General features: G+C 39.4%; 1 long non-coding RNA gene across 1 annotated transcript; it reads left to right on the forward strand.

Moving 5' to 3' along the window:
* On the forward strand, positions 1 to 23,769 carry LOC121243569. The gene is made up of 3 exons (XR_005936180.1): positions 1 to 11; positions 12,074 to 12,080; positions 23,614 to 23,769. It is a non-coding gene; the product is annotated as an uncharacterized LOC121243569 (long non-coding RNA).
* The last annotated feature ends 622 nt before the right edge of the window (positions 23,770 to 24,391 follow it).

The raw sequence follows: 24,391 nt of genomic DNA on the forward strand, positions 1-24,391 counted from the left end.
CGTACATGACAGTAAATATGCAATGAATCCTATAAGTGGAACTAGCAGAATGTAATATTCATAGTAGATTAAGGCTGAAAATAAAACTTATGCCAGAATAACTAAAAACATCGTAATTCATTAATAATCATTATAAGTTCAAACCAAATTGTAGCATAATCTTAGTACAGTTAATCATCAAAAAATGTTTCCAAAGCTAGATCAACTGCTTCATGCGTTCTAGAGCATGAATGGCTAGTGCTATAAACATTAGGAGAAGGTCCAGTCTTTTCTTGAGGTTTGGCTACTCCTTAATCACTTGGATCCACCCTTCCATCCAGTTCGTCCTCCTCAAGTCCTGACACAACTTATATCATTCCGAGCTGAATGATAGTGGGTCCATAAGGGATGAGATTTACTTGAAATCTTAGTAAGTTAAACAACCCTAATTATGCATGATGAATGATAAATATGCAATGCATGTAATGCAGAAATTCAGTGTGTGTCACCGATCCAGATTCCTCAACATTTTCAAAAAATTGAGACACATTTTCATATAGAGAACATTTTTTACTTTACTGGCAGAAATAATCACAACGTTTCGTCATTATTAGCAATTCATACTTAATCACAGTTTTCCATATGCACTATGAGTACTTGCTGGTGACCGTAGTACAACTCACATTGAAACTATGTTGTCTGTAGACTCATTTTCAATACATTAGTAATATAACATAACATCATAACATGTACACCCATTAGGCTTAGATGTCATAACATTTGATTTCACTCCGACGTTCTTTGAAAAGAACCCATTCAAAGCTCATTGACTATTCTTTGTCAACCCAAGGGTTACCACAAAGTTCTTAAACACTCCATAGTGGACAGAGGAGTTCTACTAAGATAATTCCTCATTCTAGTCTTTGGGGTCGTGACAAAATTCATTTTCATACTTATGCTTGAAAAATATATTTCATGACATGTGCATATATGGCAAGCTTTCTTGTGAAAATAATATTTAGAGATGCAATATGCTAAAATGGTGAAAATATCACATTTCATGTAAGTATGCACTCAATGTATCATATAACATGATATTTTATGTTCAAAATGAAAATTATAACATGAATGTGGCATTTATCAATAAATCATAAATAAGTTATCAAAATGTAAGTTACAAGCCAACTTACAAACTTTCTGAGTTTGGAAATTCGTAGTGGTTGAAATCAAATTCATACTAAGTTAGAATTTATACCATTATAGAAGATGTTAATTATAGAAGATGTTCATAATCAAAAGTTTCAAAAATAAGTATTTACAAAAATACACCTAAACTCTTAAAAATTTCAGGAAATTTTTTTACTATTTGCAAACAAACCTCAAATTTAACAAACTCCATGGACCTCATATTTTTGATATTATAAAACCATCTATACCCTTAGAATTGTAAAATTCAAAGTGTAATTAGCTCAAACATTCCCAACCCATGGCATGCACTCTAGTTGATGCCTTAGTGTGATTTCAATTGTTGATCCCTATGAATGCATGCTTATGCAAATTTTCTTTAGTCACAAATAATCACTATATTCCTTAATGATATGATAAAGGCCAATTCTTGGGTGAGCAAGCTCATCCCAACACTTAATCATGGCTAAAAATCTTAATCCTTCATTATTCAAGTTTGTTGCTCCTAGTGTAAATCACAAAGGCATGCTTTCAAAACTCACCCAAAATATGTATTTTTATTCTTATCTCAATAAGAAGGTTTTCTAAAGGCTTAATCATCACGTCTAGGTGGAATAAATCAAACTTCATGCATTAATCACAAACTTACTTAAAACCCATGCATATTTTGATGATCAACACAAGATAGAATTAAAACCTATCATGGCATGCTTCTAATAAAAAATCAAACCTTCCATGATCATTCTTCTAATACATTAATAAATCATATCAAAATATGCTTAGACATGCCATAGCTAAAATTTTTATTTAAAATAATTTAAACACTTAAACCATTCTTAACGAACCCGATTTTGAATTACGCACGGTAACATTTTCTAAATTCATCTAAAAATTACTCCAACACTTAAAATCACAACTTGACATGTAAACTAAGATCTAGGGCAAGAGAACATACAAATTTCGTAGCCCACTCAAGCTTCTAGCATAAGAACTTACAAGACCTTCAAGAATACTCAAGCGCACACACACACAGACACACCTCTTTCGGTTTCTCTCAAAACTAAGGGGGAAGATGGCTTTTAATGCTCAAGTGGAGCTAGAGATGAGGCATGCTTTTCGAGGAGCCGAGGCCAGGTACCCCCTGAACAGAGATGTTGGCATTCAGGTTAGTCATCATTGCAAGATGACTGGGGCCACATTTCCAAGCTCACCCGATGAAGGCACTCATGGATGTCCCTTTTAGGAAAATATTGTAGAAGCCCGAAATGTCTGGCTGGATGACGAATTGGGAGATCAAGTTGAGTGAATTTGACATTGAGTACCTGCCCCGTGTAGCGATCAAAGGGCAAGTGCTGGCAGACTTCATGGCTGAGTTCTCAAACTTCCCTAAAGAGATAATCGTTGCACCCCAAGGCAAACCCTGGAAAGTCTACATCGACGACTCGTCCTGCTTGGCTTGGGGGGGGGGGCGGGGGCATAGGGTGCACATAGTCACAGAGTTTGGAGAAGCATAACTACGCAGTTTCAAAACAACCAATAATGAGGCCAAGTATGAGGTGCTACTTGCTGGAATGACGGTAGCTAGGTCGTTGGGAGCTACCGAGGTCGAAGTAAGGGTCGATTCGCAGGTGGTGGTTGGTCAAGTAATGGGGCAGTTTGCCACTAAAGGAGAAAAACTGAATAAGAACCTCCAGCAAGTAGGAGATGCGCGCAACCTCTTCAAGTACTTCCACATCCAACAAATCCCGAGGGGAGAAAATCACAAGGCCGACCGTTTGGCAAAGATCACCTCAGGCAAACAAGAGGCACCCCTTTCGGATCACACCATAGCTCGAACGATTGACTTACGAGCCATCGGGATCGACGTGTCCGCAGTCGAGTTGTCATAGCCAGTTTGGGCTGTCGACATCATAAAGTTCCTTGACGAGGGCTTGGTCCTGAACGACTAGGAGGAAGCACGAAAAATCAAGAATAGAGTGGCATGCTTCGCATAGGTGGAAGGAGTCCTATATAGGAGAGGTTTTCCTAAGCCCCTCCTGAGATGCATCTCACCCGAAAAAGCTCAGTACATGCTAGCTGAGATACATGAAGGAGTCTGCGAAAATCATTCTGGTGGAAGAGCACTAGTCGCATGGGTCACACATAAGAGATACTACTGGCCCAACTCACTCCGGAATGCAGAGGACTTCATGAAGAAATGCTCTAAGTGCCAAGAGCATGCATCGATCCCTCATTGTCCACCAAAAGAATTGACCTCCATTGTCTCTCCCTGACCCTTCGCACAATGGGGACTCGACCTTATCGGTCCATTTCTAGGGGGCAAAGGAGGAGTGAGATTTGTAGTAGTGGTAGTCGACTACTTTACGAAATGGGTGGAAGCAGAGGCACTAGCAACGATCACAGCCCGGACCATCACAAGATTCCTTTGGAAATCCATAGTCTGTCAGTTCGGCATCCCTTAAAGCTTCATATCGAATAACGACAAGTAGTTTGATTGCTCCCATTATCGGAAATGGTGCGCAAAACTCAGAATCAAGGCCATGTACTCATCTCTAGGCCACCCATAGGCAAATATACAAGTAGAGGCCACCAACAATACAATGTTGAATATTTTGAAGAAGAAGCTGGGAGATCAGAATGGGAGATGGGCCGAAGAGCTTCCTAGTGTGCTATGGGCCTACCGAACATTAGTCAAGAACCCCACGGGAGAAACATCCTTCGCGTTTGTCTACAGAATCGAAGTTGTTATCCCAGCAAAGGTAGGAATGCCCACGTACCAGATCCAACACTTCGATCCAGACCACAATGATGAAGGATTAAAAGAGAACTTGGACTTCCCCGGAAGAAGACAAGAAGGAGTAGTGAGTCGGGCGGTGAGGAACAAGTGGAAGGTCGAACGATACTTCAACAAACAAGTCTGATCCTGGGCGTTCAAGGCAGGAGACATGGTTCTAAAGCAAACAAGCATCACCACTCAGGAAAAAGGAAAGCCTGGACCCCAATGGGAAAGGCCGTTTGTGGTAACTGCAAGCGAAAGACCCAGCTCTTATCGTCTGAAGGACCAAGAAGGTTGCGAACTGCCACGATGTAATTAACAACTTATCAATGAAAAGTGCCTACGAGCTCATTTCCATTCTCCTATGAGGAAAAGCCTCAATGCAACAAGCCTAGTCTCTAGATTGGCCGTGATGCATTGGCTAAGGTCCAGAGCTTCCCAAGCTCTGCCCTGCTTACAGTCAGTCGGAACACAAGTCCCTTGACTTGCCGACCTTCGCGCTACAAGCCCAGTCTCCGGACAGGCTGCGATGCATTGGCTAAGGGCCAGAGCCTCCCACTTTGCCCCGCTAACATCCAGTTGGAACACAAGTCCCTTGACTTGTCGACCTTAAACTACAAGCCCAGTCTCTGGACTGGCCTCGATGAATTGGCTAAGGGCAAGAGCCTCTTGACTTGTTAGAATACAAGTCCAGTCAGAATACAAGTTTTTTGACTTGCTGACCTTCGCTCTACAAGCCCAGTCTCTGGATTGGCCTCGATGCATTGACTAAGGGCCAGAGCCTCCCGAGCTTTACCCACGAACCACCAGCTAGAATACAAGTCCCTTGACTTTCTGACCTTTACGCTACAAGCCTAGTCTCTAGACTGGCCTCGATGCATTGGCTAAGGGCCAGAGCCTCCCAAGCTCTACCCCACTAACCGCTAGTCATAATACAAGTCATTTGACTTGCCGACCTTCGCGCTACAAGCTCAGTCTCTAGATTGGCCGCAATGCATTGGCTAAGGGCCAGAGCCTCTCGAGCTCTGCCCTCCACTAACAGCTAGTCAGAACACAAGTCCCTTGACTTGCTGATTTTCGCCCTGTAAGCCCAGGCCTTAGACTTGCCATGGTTGTGAGGTAGAGCTCGGTAGGCCCTATCGTCAATAGGTTCTTGTACTTGGGGGAGTCTGGCTTAGGCTCCTCGTGATGAGTATGGGTCGAAAGCATTGGGGAAGAGGGGGAATTCATCTCCCTGGTTGGGGGCACAACATGGGCAACTTCCTCCGAGGCAAGAGCCACTTCAAAGGACGACAGGGGCTCAACTAGTGGGTTGCCCCCGAGGGGGGCAGGCTTGAAGAAGGCGTTGAGGAACACGACATTGAGGGCAAAGTCGTCCTCCTTATTTTCATTGGCTCCAAAGGAGGCTACCAGCGGTGGGACCAGGGGCCGCCGGGGTGAAAGGAGGGCACTATCGGAGGTGGGGACCTGGCAAGAAGTGCGGGGCCAACCTTGCTGAGAGTAGCTCGCAAGAGTTGGAGAAAAGGTGCTACCAAAGGTACTGTGGGTGGGCCCCGACGGCATCGCGAGGAGGGCCCAACCAAACATGACGGGGAGCAGCACCAAACTCACTGAAGGGAGATCCCGGTGAAGGCCATCGTGAGGAACTTGTTGTGGCCCCACGGGAGGAGGAACATGGAATAGAGCATGAAGATTTGGGGTGCGAACGAGGTCCTTGAGCCCCCGACCTGGGGGTTGTTCACATAAAAAATATATCTGCAAGTGCATAGAATCGTAACAAGTAGCAAAGTATTTTAAAGAAAATGGATATTGAACCCATAGGAAATAATTATGCTATTGGGTATTGAAATTAACTAAATTAATTACTATTTGGAAAACGAAAATTTGAAGAATGGTTTATCTAAATTAAACTGAAGAAAAGAACATTAAAACTAAGATTTTAAAAATAATAAGAATAGATGTAGAGCATTTGACTTTACCTAGCAAATCCCACATAATTTATCATTCCTTGTTATAGAATCCCAATTATTCCAAGTTGATGATAAAAATCCCTTAACTATTCAATATTTTCTCTCAAACAATACCAAAAATATCTCCAACTAATAACTTCATATCTCTATGTGAATTTAATTAATGGAGACTCATTAAATTCTTTGATTTTTTCTTAAAAATCACACTAGTCGTGGTAAAGCATATATGCTTTCACTCAACTAATGATGTTTAATCCTAGAGTTTTAATCACATATCACCTCTCAGTCTCATAGCAATCCAAAAGATCGAACAATAGTTAGCTAGAAAATTGCAACCATTAAGAACAAGGAATAAACACTAAATCATAAAAATATTGAAAATAAAATAACTTGGAATATAAACTGTGTGTTTAGTGCTAGGCTACATCAAAGCTCTAGAAAATAAAATTAGTTTATAATGAAATTTAAAAGAAAAAGAATAAAACTTGTGTTCTTTGTTGAAGTTGGTTGATGAAGCATTCAGCTCTCGCCTCTGCGCTCCAGTTCCACATTGTAGAAAGAACACTTCAAAAATAAAAACTGAAACTCTAAACCTAAGCTCAAACTCAGAAACATAAAACTCTCGATCTCCAATTCAGAACTCCCACCCTCATCCCACAAGACGAGATTAAAAAAATGTCAAAATTCAAATCTGGAAACAAGATAACTACGGCTACCATCTCCCCTAAAAGTCTGGAAAATAATTTCTAAACATAGATGTTAATATAAAAGAAAATTATTCCAAAAATAACATGATTATCTAAAATGGAAGATTTAGTGATATGCGGCTTGAATTGTGGATTCGGGAGGATTTAGTAGCCAATAGATTGATTTCGGAACCTGAATTTGGTGGTCAGTAGTAGATTGATCCCTGTCGAGATGAATTATCCCACTGAGTAGATGCAGTGTGAGCTGAATATAACTGGCATGGAGGTCACAAAGACCACACTATCCTCTCCTCCCCTACCGAGTAGAAAACCTATCAACCAGGATGAAAGACTCCTCTCACCTTTCCTAGTTGTTGCCCACGATATTGTTTAGGTTGGTCATTTAAACTAGTTGTCCAATCTAACCACCTAGAGCCTTGCCACCAAGTTTTTATGCCTTCAACTCGCGAGTCTCTTTGCCTACCGAGAGGTAAGCCTTCTCGCCTTTGCGCTAGAGATATCTCTTTGTTGCCTACGAGACAAGTCTCCTCGCCCCAATCTCATCGACTCTCTTCAGATATCGCTGCCTCTCATTGGGCTGGATCCATAGTCTCTTCTTTTGTACCAAAATGCTCTCCTTTTGTACTAAATCTTTTCATTCATTCAAATCTAATAAAATGAATAAAAATATGTAGAAATAAAATAAAATCAATAATATTGAAGAGAAAATGACACTTTTCATAAATGAATGAGTGATAAAAATTACATAAAAATAGCACTTATCAAATACCCCCAAACTTAAGCTTTGCTCACCCTTAAGCAAAGAAAAAAAGAAAAGATAATTAAAACTAGCCTTGGTTTTATTCAAAAAATTTATTGTCTAAAGGTTGTAATGCAAGGCTAGGGTGAGGGCTACAAATAAAAGGTAGGATTCAAATAAAGCAAGAGAACTTAAATTTGAACTCTAATAGAAAAAATAGAACATTCTCACTTCTAACACAAACATCTATTCTCAATCTTTGTAAATCTCCCCACATACCTCTCTTTATTGCACTTTCAAGTATATCTCTCTTTACCCCTCTATTCAATAGGCCAGACATTTTTTTTTTGGAGTTATTCCATACTTTTTCGACTGCCTTTGTGGATGACTCTTGTCGACCTTTTCTTGTTGGCCACACAATAGACTAGTTAACTCATCACACCCCCAAACTTATGATTTGATAATATTGTTATAAGTACATTACTTGTAGACCTTCTACCTCTTTCGTCTTTCATGCTCTTGTGAATCTGTGACTTTGTGTATAGTTCTCTTGAAAGGTAAGCGTAATACCCGAGTCCTACTACGTAGGTCCTTACGTCATTTTTATTAATTCTTTAAGTTAAATATTTTGAAATAAAATTTTTTATTACTTTTTATTATTTTATTTTAAGATGAATATGCTTTATTTTTTAAAATATGATTTATTAAAATAAATCAAGGGTATTATTTTTAAGACCTTATAATATTTTTCTTCAAGCCCTCTACTTTTTATCTAATTAAGAAGTGACCCAAACCCTCTCTACTATAGTATGGGTAGGTGAGAAAATTCCTATGCTTGAATCCCCACCATCCATCCCTTAGCTTATGAGATTAGCCTTGACTAATCAACTTACCTTTCTCTCCTTTGAAACCGTCGGCTTCCTCAACAAGCCATTGGACTTCTTACTCCCTCCTCTTGCACGTCGATTCTAATCTCTAAGATAAGCCAAGAAAGAAATTTCCTACAAGCCCTAAGTGCAGCCCCATCATCTACACGAAAACACCCTCTTGGTTTCTCCTAGCCGAACAACTTCTCCTTTATTCTTCCAGCCGATTCTTCCTTTCCCTTCTAAGCTTAAGATTCGATCGAAGCCTCTTCAAGGAGGACGATTTTTGTGGCCTCGAATCTTTAGTTTTCCTCTCCTCTTCTTGTTTGTTGTTTGCTCTTGTGTCTTGAATGAAAAACTAAGTTAGATAATACTCTATTCTTCAGATTTCTTGTGAATTGAAACCATGCTAAGTGAGTTCATGCCATGTATTTGGGGGTTTTCGGATTTTATGTGCAGACCGACTGTTGTATAGTAATTTCTAGGTTGATTTGTCTTTTGTTCCCTCTAATATATGTTTTAGTTAGGTAGTAATCGAAACCCCTGTTTTTTGGGTGGACCAAGTGTCTTGAGGTGGCTTTGTCATGTGTTTCTTATCATTTGAGATGGCATATTTTCTGGTTTAAGTTTGTTAGTCACAAGTGATGACTATTTTATCTATTGTGTATATATATATATGAAGAAGCCGTGGTTTTATGCCCTATTTTGGTGTGTTCCAGCCTTGTGTTTGCAAGGCAGATTTTTGTAGTTCTTTCTTGTGTTTTCTTGAGTTAAGCAATGTTTTAATTATGCCTTTATGTGTTAAATTAATAAAGTTAAGGTTTACAATTTTTAAACATTTCCTTCCTCAAGTTATGGCCTAAGTAAGCCACTAAGAGTTTTAAATCTAAACTAGTAAGCTTACTTAGGAATTTTAAGTTGCCAAGAGTTTGTATCCTTTTTGTTGGTGCTGTGTTTCAGAAAATATATGAGGTTTTTCTTGTATTTCCTACCACTCTTGTATTATTTAATTGTATGGTTGAGATTTGGTTAAGTGAGAGATATTTAAGACCATGAATGTGCTAAGATTGGTAGCTGTCCATGTACTACAGAAATTCTGAAAATGTTATGTTTTGAAGCCTAAATCAGCCCATTCCATACCTTGCTCAACTTCACCCTTTTGTTTAATCAAAGATAAACTTTAGTATGAAAAACCCTTGAAGAACAAGTGACAAAAACCAACCTCTTGTAAGCATTGTCTTTTGTCGGAATTACTTTCCACATGATGTTACAAGCTGTCAAAATGCCCTTTTTATAAAGGAAAAAGCTCACAACCGGTTGGCTGAGTTCGTCATTTTTACACTAGCCATTAAGGATTTGTCATGTAAGAGACTTAGCAAACTATACTTTACACCCACATTCACTAGATTACACTTTTGGATCTATTCTCTCTCCCTACCTGATTCTTGTTGCCTGCAAGCCCCCCCTCTCTCTCTCTCTCTCTCTCTCTCTCTAAAATCCACTAAAAGCTCAACGTTTGCTTTCTCTTCGAGTTCAAGGCCCCGAATCCACTGTGCCCTTGGAGATGATTTCTCTCCCTTTGATTACCGCATGTTATTCTTTTGGTTTTCGAAGAAATTTTTGGGATTAAAATTTTAGTTTTCTTCAGTATTTTCTTTTCGTTTTTGGTAATACTGGAGTGTGCTACTGATCATGCAAAAATAGTTTTGTCGTTTTTTGTACTTTCTTGGCAACCAAAATGTGGTTAATGCTCTTGTAACTTGTAATTCGTAGACCAGATCTTGTACATGGAACTTGATAGATATTAATTAAAATTGTAATGTCGGGAATTTACTTTAAAACAGACATTTTCATGTTGGGTTGGCTATGGTTATTCTGAAAAGATTTAAACTTGTGTTTGCGAAGAAAAGGAAACCGTGAAAGGGAAAACATGAAAGAGAAGAGGGATTGGAGAGAGAGAGAGAGCGAGGGGGAAAAGATATTGGAAAGCAAATATAAAAATGTAATCTACTGTATGCGGGTATAAATTTGTGATTGCTGCAATGCTTACGTGGTAGATCCTTAGTGGTTGGTGTAAAAATGGTGAACTCACCCGACTGGCTGGGAGCATCACTCTTTTATAAAATTTCTAGATTGGGTGATACCTCCTTGTTCCCTACCTTACTTAAATAAATCCCTACCATCCCATACATTTTAACTTATGATTTCTACCTATCCCTTGTATAGAAAATAATAGCCTTTAAAGAGGGACAACAAGCAAGCTACATACTTTCATGGGTTTCTTTAAATGTTAGAATAAGGATTTTAATGTTTTGGCCTAGCGCCATGTATGGTGGGTAGCTAAATGGGTTAAGGGAAAACACTTTAATTCTAATTTGGAATTAAAGTGAGCGTGTAAGGGTGTCCGTTAATAAGGCTTAAAGTAAGATGGATATTAATATATTTATTTCATTTCATTGAATAGGAGTGTATTTTCAAGTTCAAAGGAACTCACTAGTAAAGCTCCCAGGTAAGTAGCTATGACCATGCTTCCTACACCAAGTTCTCGTTATAAAAGATTGTCTCTCTCTCTCTTATTGCAAATGTTCTTCTAAAGAAAATAGTAAATGAATATAGTATGTACAAGCCATTTCTTGATAACCCCTGTTAAGCACTCTATCGATTATAATTGTGTGTATGTGTATAAGGTAATGCATACACGTAGATTCTAAGCCATGAGGTTTCCATACATGCTCACGCAATAAATTTATTGATTATTTCTATATGTAGTATAGCATCAAAATGTATATTTTCCATAAAAATGCATGTGCATTGAAGTAAGAAAGATGATGAAAATGTTTTGATTGTAAATGAAAGAAAATGAATGTCTCATGCCTTATGCTTCAAGTGATGCTTTAAATGAGTTTTAAAATGTTCCTATGAACTGATACTTTAAATGACGTGAATGAACGTTTTAAGATGTCCCTATGAACTGATGTTAAATTGTCCCTATGAACTGACGCTTTATAGATGCCACGAAAAATGATGTCTAAGCTCATGCTTTTAAAATGATGTTTTTTCATGAATGCACAGTTAAATAAAAAGATGATGTTTAAATCCATGCTTTTAAATTACATTTTCTACAAATGAATGAACTGAAAGGACTGAAATGAATAAAAAAAATGACTGAATGAATGAATGCTTTAATGTATGAAAATACGTAACGGCCATATAAATGAATGAAAATGGTACTAATGAATGGGCAGATTGGAATGCCAGGTAAGTAGTACTGGTAGTGCACCTAGTGCTACCCCTTGACTGAAAAGAGATTCTCAACTTGTGGCCACAGGCGGAATCCAGGTCTAAAAGAAGATCACTAACCCCAGTACATGGGGTGTAATAGTGTGTACCAGCTAAAAAAAGTGAAATATGAAAGTATAGTTATTTCTTAAAATTTTTATGCATGAAAGTATGGCTTAATTCTTAAACTGTTATGCATGAAAGCATTGTCAAGAATTAGTAAAAATGTTTATATATGCATGTTTTCAAAAGAAAAGAATTAATGCCTAGTATGTTCACTGTATGATGTACTACTTACTGAGTATTTGACTCACTTTTATTTTAAATGTTTTAAATGTCTAGGTAATGATGAAAAGGCTGGGAGCAAGGCATTACTGTTGTGGCGCCCTCAATCCCCCTTATATAAATACACAGGGATCGAGACGCCAGGATGGTGACAATACGGTCACACATCCCAACGAAGTGCCAGTGTGTGTACATGCAACAGTGTACAAATAAAATAACGAAGCGGATAGTCAACTAAGTACCAGAATTTATTTACAATCAAACATCAGTAAAAATTTAAATAGCAGTTATACAGTCATCCATAAAAATATAATACAATAGTTTTCAAATAAACAAATGAGTGATCCCAGATCACTCCTCAGGCAGAGCCGTCTCCTCAGGCTCGCCCTCCTCCTCCTCATCTGCATCAAAATCCGCCTTACCACAAAATGGTATCGCAGGTAAGTATAACCAAAATAATCCTCAAGAATAAAATGCATTTAATGCAACCAACATGCATGCATATGATGAAATATGCATTTTTCCTCAAAACATCATTTTCTCCGAAAATGATAATTTTCCAACACATGCCAAAATCCCATTTGGCCCAAAAATAATCCGTAAAACATTTTCCCAGAAAATGATTTACACAAAATCCAACGCACACTATTTTCCCAGAAAATAGCCAATTAATCCGTTATTATCCTATGCACCATGGCCTCCCTATGGACTATCCGCACGTCCTGGCTTCGTAGCGGTGGTGAGTTCCGCGCCCGGCGCGTACATGGCCAAGCACCCACACTACGCAATGAGCGATGCCCAGTTCCGCGCCCAGTGCGTACGTGGCCAGACATCCTCTAGTCCCCGCTAGCAGAAGGACCACGGAGTCGGCACGAATCTCTCGTCCGATCCCATTGTTGCCCGGCGACAATCCAGGAGACGTTACTCAGTATATTCCGCTCCCGAGTAACCAGAGGAGCTCCACCGAGATAATGTCCCATCTCGGCTTGGGGTCGTGATACACACGCACCCAAATTTCATACTCACATGAAAACCCAGTTTTCATAAACACATGAACATGAATGCAATACACGAAAACCCAGTTTTCCTTTACAAACATGATCATGCGTGCCAAATGTAATGTACATGAACCAACACAATATCCAAACCAACAATTACCAATCCAATCAAATCCAACTAAACAACTCCATTCACCAAACCATCCGACCCCTGTACTCCTCGGACTCAGTCCGGCAAATCCAATCAACAGTTAAATACAGTGAAATGTGTTAGTGCAAAAATACATTAAATTCACAATAATTCTTTGAAAAATACTTACAGCGCTATATAGCAATTTCTGAAGGATCACGAAGCTGAAAAAGGCGACGTCTGAGCAACACTACAGTGTCCGTGGGTCACAATATCCAACTTTTCAACGGGTGCAAACGAAAACTCAAGATTGATAGGGTAGGGCCTAAGGAGGTCGGTGAAGCTAGTGGTAGTGAAGGTTGGCCGTGGGTGGCGGCGCAATGGGCGGTAGAAGACCAAAATACCCAAATCGAAAATGTAGATGGTGGAGCTTCACCGGTGGCGGATCGGAGCTGGGGTTGGGTCCAATGGGTTACCAAGAGGTCGAAGATGATGTGGTGAGAAGATGGTGGCCAATGGTGGTGCGACGACGGCGCAGCGGCGGAAAGAATGCCGTGGCTTCAGTGGGCTCGTGGTGGCTAACGGTAGCGCGAATGGAGTTGAGATCGGAGGGGTAGCGTCGCCGGTGGTTGGGGAAGCTCGGGAGCCAAGCGGTGTCGACCACTGCTGGCACACGGCGGCGGGCTGGACGGACGAAGAATGACACACAGGAGAGAGGGGGGTTGGGTCGCGCGGGAGGGGAAGGAAGAAGAAGAAAGAAAAAGGAAAGAAGAAGAAAAGAAAAAGAAAAGGAAAAAAAAAAGAGGAAAAGAAAAATGCAGAGAAAGAAATGAGGTCTAATCCTTATAACTTGGGTCACAAAAATGATCCAACGGAAAAGATTTTAAAACAGCAAGTTAAATAAAATAATTTAAACATAATGGTAAAGTCAAATTGAAATAATTAAATCCCACATTAATTAATTTAATATGAAAAGCAATTTAAATGTACAACAATAAATAAATAATAAGAAAACACATAAAAATTAATTTTCACCAAATTAAAATCATAAAAATAAACTCACTAAAAATCCAACCAATTTTAAAATACGAGAATAAATGTTTAAATAAATAAAAATAATCCTTTAGTAAAAATACATTAAAATGCGGGGTGTTACAACTGTAGAGGGAGAGCAAAAGCTTAGGATCTTCCCTAACTAGAATAGTTATGTTTATGGATGATGGGTTATGTTTTTATGAACGTATGGACCCTGAGAGTCTTTTATGATAAATGTTCGAACATAATGTCTATCAGGTGTTCCCTTTATTAAATGAAAAATTTAGAGTACACATGTGTTATGTCCACGTCGATCGCATGTTATTAGAAAAAAAAAAAAGAGAAAATGAAAGAAAAGAAAAGGACAGGTATGTACGTCGCGATCCTGTCCTTCACGGGGCAGGGTAGTGACAATAAAGAAATAAGTGTTTAAGCTCAAATAGGGTAGGGAATATGAGATTTACAAGAAATAAAAATATAAGGCTAAAATATATTTCAACAAAGCTTAAAGGGGCGACTAGAGATAAAGAGAATAAACAGGTAAGCTTGAAAGACTCAATCGATCCAAAGATTGCCTTAATCATTTCCCCAGTAATATTCTGTCTAGGATTTCACCTCGAGTGTAATCAAATAAGTTCTAGAGTAAGTTGAAACCATATAAATTCACAAAATTCACATAAAAATTTTCTAGGTACTCAAAACAATTAATGATCATAAGAAGCATTCATTGAACATAGAAAATATCAAATTAAGTAAGATCAAGTAAAGAATTAACAATTAGACTTAAGCAATGTGAATTTTTCCTAAAAATTATAATCAATTTCAATCATATTCTTATCATAAGCTTTTTATTCATCAAACCATATTGTTTTTATTATTATTATTATTATTGTTATTATTATTTTCTTTTCTAGAAAATAATATCCTTTCCCCCATTTCCCCCTAAACATAAATATCACATTGTTCTCAATGGGAAAAAAGAAGATAAACTAAAGCAAAGAATGAGAGAAGGTAAGAGATGCTCCCCTGATTTTATCTAGTTCTAGCATTTGAATATTTTCCTTGAGGGCGCAACCGTGTACTTCTTAGAGATGTCATCGCCTCTTTGTTCCTGCAAAATGAAAGAAAATGAATAATATTAAGCAAAAATAAAAATTAATAAAAAAAAAACTTGGGTTGCCTCTCAAAAGCGCTTTATTTAAAGTCTGTAACTAGACATTTTCCGCTCATCATTTATTACTAGCGAGATCAATGGAGCACTTTTCCGAGTTAAAGTCTCCATCCATATAGGGTTTTAATCTCTGTCCTTTACTTTAAATATGCCTTTTGTCTCGTGATGGATTTCGACCGCCCCATATGGAAGGACATGGGTTACCACAAACGGTCTCGAAGATCGAGAGCACCACTTTCCTGGGAAGAGTCGAAGTCTTGAGCTCAATAATAGAACTCTTTGCCTGACTTCAAATTCCCTTCTCAGAATATGCTTATCGTGCTATCTTTTAGTTTTATCTTTGTAAATTCGAGCATTCTCATAAGCATCATTGCGGAACTCATCCATCCTGTTGATCTGTAGTATTCTCTTCTCCCCAGCCGCTTGTAAATCAAAGTTCAGTGTCCTTGTCGCCCAATAGGCTCTATGTTCTAGCTCCATGGGTAGATGGCAGGCTTTTCCATAAACGAGCCGGTAAGGTGACATCCCGATCGGCATTTTGAATGTTGTCCGGTAGGCTCATAACGCATCATCTAACCTTCTCGCCCAGTCTGTACGAGAGACACTCACAGTCTTCTCTAGTATGCGCTTCAGCTCTCGATTAGACACCTCAATCTGGCCGCTCGTTTGAGGATGGTATGGTGTCGCCACGTGATGGGTAACTCCACACTTAGTCAGTAGCACTTCAAATAGGCAATTGCAAAAATGCTTTCCACCACCACTAATGGAAAAATGTTCTTCCGCAGGAAATTCACCACAACCCTCGCATCATTGGTTCGCAAGGCGACCGCTTCCACCCATTTACAGCCACCAGAATAAATTTATTAAAATATGAGGATGGAAAAGGACCCAAGAAATCTATACACATCAAAAAATTAAATCACTAAAATATTGTTTAAAGAGATCTCTTGTTTTCTAGAAATGTTGCCAACCCTTTGACAATGATCACATAAAATAACAAAATCAAAAGAGTCTTTAAAAATAGTCGGCCAATAAAAGCCGCATTGTAAGACTTTTGTTGTTGTTTTCGCTCCACCAAAGTGGCCGCCCACTTTCAAAGAGTGGCAGCGTCTGAATATGCTCTCCATCTCTTCCTCGAACACACATCTACTGATTATCTGATCCATGCAGTGCCAATGTAGAAAAAGTTCCTCCCGAAAATTTTATTTCAAGTCGAAGAAGAACTTCTTTTGTTGTATGTCATCTTGATCGGGAAAATTTTGGACACCAAATAATTTATCATGTTGGCATACCATGGAACATCTTTTATAACCATTAATTGCTTATCCATGAAGGTCTTATTAATTGGAAAATTCTCCTCACCAGCCGCCTCTTTAAGCTCAAGGAGAGATAAGGTTGGCCATGACATTCTCGGTACCTTTCTTATCTCTTATTTCCAAATCAAACTCCTGTAGTAGCAGAATCCATTGTAACAGTAATTTATCAAAGGCAAACACAACTGCTAACAATTATTTTTTAGTAGTAGCATAATTCGGTTGAGCTTCTGCTAAGGTCTGACTTGCATAATAAATAAAATGAAACTTTTTCTCTGCCCCAAAACAGCTCCTATAGCATAATCGCTAGCATCACACATTAATTCAAAAGGTAAATTCCACAATGGTGAAACAATGATATGTGCTAAAATTAATTTCTTTTTCAATGTTGCAAAAGTATGCAATTAATCAGTACAAAATTCAAACTGAGTATCTTTAATCAACAGAGTGCAGAGAGGTTTAGTAATTTGGAAAAAATCCTTGATAAATTGACGATAGAACCCGACATGACCCAAGAAGCTCCTCACGCCTTTAACATTGGTCAGTGGTAGGAATTTGTTAATAAATTTTATCTTTGCTAGGTCGACTTCAATTCCCTTGAAGGAAATGCGGTGGCCAAGCACTATTCCCTCATCGACCATGAAGTGACATTTTTTCCAATTTAAAACAAGATTTGTCTCCTTACATCTCTGTAAACCAAAGATAAATTATATAAGCAGTTATCAAAAGAGTGACAAAAAGCCGAGAAGTCATCCATGAAGACTTCTAAAACGTTTTCCACCATTTCTGAGAAAATGGAGATCATGCATCTTTGAAAAGTGGCTGGTGCATTGCAAAGACCAGAAGGCATGCGCCTATATGCAAAAGCGCCTTAAGGACAGGTGAAAGTGGTCTACTCTTGATCCTCGGGTGCAATGGCTATTTGATTGTACCCGAAATATCCATATAGAAAACAATAGTAGGCACGGTCGACTAGTCTTTCTAGCATTTGATTAATAAATGATAAGGGAAAATGGTCTTTCTGAGTTGCATCATTCAATCTTCAAAAGTCTATGCATACTCGCCATCCTGTGACCGTCCTCGTCGGTATGAGTTCATTATTGTCATTTTTTATTACGGTTATCCCTCATTTCTTTGGGACGACTTGCATTGGACCTACCCATGCCCTATCTGAGATTGGATAAATGATCCCGGCATCTAAAAGCTTCAATACCTCTTTATGCACCACTTCTTGCATTGATGGATTCAATCTCCTCTGGAGTTGGACGATCGATTTAAAATTATCCTCCATTAAAATATTGTGCATGCAAATTGAAGGACTAATTCCTTTGATGTCCGAGATGGTCCAACCCAAAGCTGTTTTGTGCTCCCGCAAGACTTTCAGCAACTTCTCTTCCTCTTCATCACTTAATGAACTGTTAATAATAACTAGAAAAGCAGAGTCCTGACCCAAGAACGCGTACCTTAAATTTGATGGAAGTGGCATGAGTTCAGGCTTGGTGACGTCGGTTTAGATGAGTGTAGCCCTTCCACTTTCGGTTTTATTGAATGAGAAAGGGAAGGTGTAGCTTTCATCTTTGGATTCAATAGATGTAGAGTGAATAAGACATACCTCAAGTGGTAGCTTTGGAAATTCGGCTCCATAAGTCTCGTCGGCCTTGACCATGTCTCGGTTGCTTATTTGAAAACAGGAATGTACCTCGGACTGGAATTCCATTGATTTAAATACGTAAAATGTGACTTGCTCCTTGCCAATCCTCAAAACGAGTTTCCCTTTCTGGACATCAATTAAAGTTCTCCCCGTCGCAAGGGAAGGTTGGCCCAATATCGTAGAGATCTCCTCGTCCTCCTCCATATCAAGTACAATGAAGTCGGTGGGGAAGATGAACTTATCAACTTTCATCAGTACGTCCTCAATGAGTCCTCTCAAATATTTAATAGATCTGTCCGCCAACTATAGAGAGATGGTGGTCGGCTTTACTTCTCCAAGACCCAGTTCCCTAAAAATAGAGAGAGACATTAGATTAATACTTGCCCCCAAGTCACAGAAAGCTTTATCAAAATAGGAATTTCCTATAGTGCAAGGGATCGTGAAACTCCTTGGATCTTTCAACTTAGGCGGAAGCTTCTTTTGTAAAATAACACTACTCTCCACAGTCAGCATCACAGTCTCATGCTCCTCCAACTCCCACCTGTTTGATAATACATCCTTAAAAAATTTTGCATATTTAGGCATTTGCTCTAAGGCTTCAATGACAGGAATATTAATATGCAATTGCTTAATATAGACTTAGAAATTTACAGAACTGATTATCAATTTTATTTTTCTTTAATCTTTGCGGAAAAGGAATTGGTGGATCATAAATTGAATGAGAATAAGTTTCAGAAGTAAACTACCTAGATTTCTTGGATTTTTCAGCCCCTTTTATTCTCTCTAGTCTTCACAGCTTGCTAGTCGGTCACCTCCCGATCAATTTCTTTCACCTCGTCCTCGGTTTCCTTCTTCTCTGTCTCCACATTTTCAGCTTCTGCATCTCACTCGGTACTTACTGTTTGTGGCTGATCATATGTCCACCCACTTCGCAATGTTATGGCTTTGACATGCTCCTTTGAATTAGTTACAATGTTGCTCGGTAAAGTTCCTGCTGTCTAAAACAATTCAGCATCCATCCGCAAGTTCCTATTATGGCTTTGACATGCTCCTTCGGATTAGACACATTACGGATGGATGCCGAGTTGTTTTGGATCACCATATCAATCTTTTGCATGTACTTCACAAACATATCCTCAAGTGCCGACTTCTTCTCTTGATGTGGAAACTGTTGAGGTGGTCTAATCGGCCCTTGGTTATTGCTCCATGAAAAGTTTGGGTGGTTTCTTCATCCAGGATTGAACGTGTTTGAATAAAGATTGTTTTGATGTTAGAAATTGGACACGTAGTGGGCTTGATCTTGACTCGGTTGGAGAAAAGTATTCCCAACTTGGCAATCTACACTTGAATGATTTCTTGCCCAATGATCACAAACAAAATTAGTTTGAATAGCATGAACGTTGATGTTACATAGTTGTTGTCCGCCAGTGTGCTAATAGAATCAAGTTCAAAGACTCCAGTCGCCTTTCCAAGAAACTTGCAATATGGACATTAGGATCCTCTTGTGACAGCCCCCAAACTGGACGGTTTGTTGGATCATTTGAATGATGGCCGGCTTGATCTCAGAGTTATTGGCTTGTATAGATGGTCGCCTTATACTGGACATCGCCCCACTGACCGAGGGCATTGTATAGTCTCTTAACGCCTTGTGCTCTTGGTCGGCCATCTTAACTTTACATGCGGTGACCTCTTTCTTTTTCTCTTTATTGATCCGACGTAAGGTCCTTTCAATCTCGAGATTGAAAAGCGTATGCTCTAACAATCTAGATCGGCACATGCACTTTTGATTCCTGAAAAGAAAAAAAATCAAATTGAGATCAAATTAAATATTTTTTTAAATAAATAAAACAAAACAAAATCCAAAATAGTAAAAATCAAGCTGGTATCAATATCAATAACAAATAATTATTCCTCTGCAATGTTGCCAAAAACTTATTCGGGTAAAAAATATATCTGTAAGTGCACAAAATCGTAACAAGTAGTAAAGTGTTTTAAAGAAAACAGATATTGAACCCACAAGAAATAATTATGTTGAGTATTGAAATTGACTAAATTAATTATTATTTGGAAAACCAAAATTTGAATAATGATTTATCTAATTTAAACTGAAGAAAAGAACAGTAAAATTAAGATTTTAAAAATAATAAGAATATATCCAGAGAGTTTGACTTTACCTAGCAAATCCCACAAAATTTATTCTTCCTTGTTATAGAATCCCAATTATCCCAAGTTGATGATAAAAATCCCTTAACTATTCAATATTTTCTCTCGAACAATACCAAAAATATCTCCAACTAATAACTTCATATCTCTATGTGAATTTAACTAATCGGAGACTCATTAAGTTCTTTGAATTTTTCTTGAAAATCACACTAGTGGTGGTAAAGTATCTCTACTTTCGCTCAACTAATGGTGTTTAATCCTAGAGTTTTAATCACAAATTACCTCTCGGTCGTATTGCAATCCAAAAGATTAAACAATAGTTGGCTAGAAAATTGTAAGCATTAAGAATAAGGAATAAACACTTAATCATGAAAATATTGAAAATAAAATAACTTGGAATATAAACTATGTGTTTAGTGCTAGACTACATCAAAGCTCTAGAAAATAAAATTAGTTCATAATGAAATTTAAAAGTAAAAGAATAAAGCTGGTGTTCTTTATTGAAATCGGTTGATGAAACATTCGGCTCTCGACTCTGCCCTCCAGTTCCACCTTCTCGAAAGAACACGTCAAAAATAAAAACTGGAACTCTAAACCTAAACTCAGGCTTAGAAACATAAAACTCTCAATTTTAATGTTCACGAAGGATTGGTCGAGAAGGAGCAGGTGAAGCCTGATGTTCACGTCTGTGAGCAGTAAGTCCGTCTCGAATGCGGTGGGGTGGGCAGCCACCTAAGATAGAACAGTAGCCATTTGGAACTCTTCTCTCTTAGACAGTTTGATTGAGAGAGCCTGACGCTTCGACACATTGGCCCAAACGGCCCACATGGGAAGTTTCAAGTGAATTTTCTCTCCCTGGGGATACTCCTAGCCCAAGCTGGAGACAAAGAAAAAGTGTCGTTGCCATTCCTTAATGGAAGAAAAACGCCTCTCTAGTGTGACGAAGCGCTTCTCGGTAGCTCGAGCTTGGAAACTGCACAGGCTCCCATTGAGTTAGAGGATTCTGTAGAACGACAAGAATTTCTAAGCAGTCAGGTCGGGATAGTCATTAGAGCCCTCACCCAGCACCTGGTAGAAAACTTTGCAGCTTGCCACCATGATTTGCTAGGCGTTGGGGTGGAGTTGTGTGGGGGCCAACTTCAGGAAATCTAGGATGTCCCAGATCAAACTTCAAAATGGAAGGTGTAACCTGTTGGGAAACATCAACTGGAACAGAGCCATGCGTGTTGCCATCTCGTCCGCATCCACGACAGGAACACAGCGGCTAGGGATCTCCATGACCACCTCAGTGGGGAAGTTGTAGGATCTCCACCACGCTCGTAGGTCATTGGCAGTGACAGATGACTCCTAGTTCCTCTCGGCGAAGGAAAGGAGGCGGCCCTTGTGCTCCTTGGAAGCAGCCATGAAGGGAGTTGCGAAGGAAATGGGGAAGAACAGAAACACTAAGAAACTCAAGGAAATCTTGAAGAAAAGAGAACGAGAGATTTTCGGGAGCTTGGATGTAGAAATGGAAGAATTGAAGGAGGAAGAAGGGTTTAAATAGGGGATAGGGGATGATTGGTGCTAGGCGGACAGTGACTCGACAACGGCTCAGAAGATGAAGGGATATGACAGTCCTAGGTAAGTGAAATGGATTGATAGGATGACTCCAGCAGCTGCCAGGAGGGCTTGTGAATGGCACAGCACACGGAAATCGAGGTGTCGCGGGGTCGTTTTGAGCATCTTCAATTGTTGCTCCCTCGTGAAGTTAAACCGTCCAGTTCAACCAACGGGAGTTTTAAATGCCATAGAAATCAAGGTGATGTTGGCCTTGAATGATGTGGGTTGGTGGCTTAAGGGATCCCAAAAGGCACAAGGCTGCGCAAACAAGGGGGAAGTCATGTTGGGACCGTGACAGGCATGAGCCAATGAGTGGCTCAGGATGAAAAAGGCTCCTTTGGGATCCAACAATTGAGAAGTTGGGGAGACAACATGACGTAAGACTCCATGCGCATTAATGGCAGGAGAAGAAGGGATCTTTTAAATTTCCACCACACACATGCGCTAGGAATTCGCGGGGTACTGTGAGGGAAATAATCCCCTAGGCCTGAGCTCGGGTTTAAGCATAAAGCCTGGGTTGGGCCAAGCCAGGGTTGGGCTTGGGTCCAAGGGTAAGGCCTAGGCTAGGCCGAGCCGGCCTAGGAAGCCCAAGAAGAGAAGTAATAAGATGGAGTACACTGACAAGAGGATGAAAGGCAGGACAGTTTGATACCATTACTGGCTGACAGTCAGGGACATCCCTTTACCCTGAATCTTGACACACAGGCTAGTCAGAGAGTTGGACGTGCCTGACTGAGATCACACTGCATTTAATACATCCAGGGGCTCGGCACGCCACGACATGCCTCCTGGGGTGTAAGAGATGGCTGTAACCAGGTCTGACTAGTCTGGATGACGACAGGTAACTGGAAGGAACACCCGACCCCAAAACGGAATGATACGCCCACTACCCCGACCATGTGGGCTAGCCAGCCAGGTATAAATACCCCTCTCCCACGACAAGGGAGAGGGTTAACACTCTTGAATAATTCTACTCTCATTCTCTTTGATCGATTATTTGTTTATCTCTTACACTGAAACTAACTCAAGCATCAGAGGTAGCACGGCCCCCGAGCCCCCCATTCTTTTTAACCAGATCTGAGCCCAGCAAAGTGGAGTTGCCCAGGTCGCGAAATACAACATCAACAAGGGGCTAAAGTTATTCATCCTCGTTAATGACATTCTTAAAACAACCAAAAATCCTATGACAAAATGTAAGTCTATATAACCCACCCCAATGGCAAAATTAGTTTCATTCTATACCGCCATTAGCAACATCTTGAGTGGATTTTACACTCTTCTATTGTGGGTACCAATTGGATTCGAAGTTGTAATCATCACCATCATAGAGTCTCTTAGAAACTTGAATACAAGTCACTGAGGCCACTGAATCTTCAATCTTGACATCAACGTTATTAGGGAGTGCACTTGGATGAACTTTAACATTTTCTTCGAGTTTGTTTATCAGATGCAACTCGCAACTTTTAAAGAACACCGTCTTTGATTCACAATAAAACTTAACTCGCAAATTGTTCTCCTTTTGGTTAGAAGATTCTAGAAAGGAGTACTCTAGCCATACATGATTCGTTGAATGAATTGTTCTTTCTCTAAGGAACCTTTTGACTCCATTGCCAATGATCTTAGCACTAATATCAGGAGGGGGGTGTGTATGCTGTGATCCTAATAATGGGTCCAATAATGGCACACAAAGCAATTCCCTTAATATGATCTAGATACAAGGGTCCATTAATTTGTATTTCACTAGATTCACTGTTTGAAACCTCCTAGTGATGGGTAAACCAGTCTGGAATCCTATTCCCCGAAAATATAATTCCACCTGAAAGTGCCTCCTCAAGTTGTCCCTGTTGAATGATTATCATTATAACTTTCAGTAATACAACCCATAAACATTAATGGCATACACAAATACGTATAAGAGAGAGAGAGGGAGGGAGAGAGAGAGAGAGAGAGAGAGAGAGAGAGAGAGAGAGAGAGAGAACCAATATAGGATTTGTGACATGATTCCTGATATTCACAAGCATTTAATTGCATGCAGACAAGTCAATCCAATGTAGCGCTGGTAAGGTGCTGGTATTGAACTCAATTTTTTATATACTTTCGGAAAGGTTTCAAATGCATCCACTAGCAAACACTTCTTCTATATTTGGTGGAAGTTCTAGAATTTGTTCAAGCTGCTTGCAATCCAACAACATAAGGCACCTCAATCCAACAAATCTTTTCATGCTTGCAACAAAAATAGCAATATCATTCCTTGACAGTTCTAAAGTTTCAAAAGTGGATGAGAAATTAAATGCTATAAAGAAGTCAGACTTTGATAGGACACAATCGCTGAGATTCAAATATTCTAGTGCTAGCAATGGAGGTGGCAACCTTAAGAGCAATTCTTCATTTGATGAAATTTCACATTCTTCTGTTGACATGACACAGGGTGTGGAACATCTTTTCTCCTTCTTTGGAAGCTTAGCAAGTTTTGAAAAACTTTCGACACAAAGATTGCGTAAATGCTACAACTCAACAATGTTAGTTGGGAGATGCATAAGGTTTT

Source organism: Juglans microcarpa x Juglans regia, chromosome 8D (assembly GCF_004785595.1).
Source record: "Juglans microcarpa x Juglans regia isolate MS1-56 chromosome 8D, Jm3101_v1.0, whole genome shotgun sequence".
Lineage (NCBI taxonomy): Eukaryota > Viridiplantae > Streptophyta > Magnoliopsida > Fagales > Juglandaceae > Juglans > Juglans microcarpa x Juglans regia.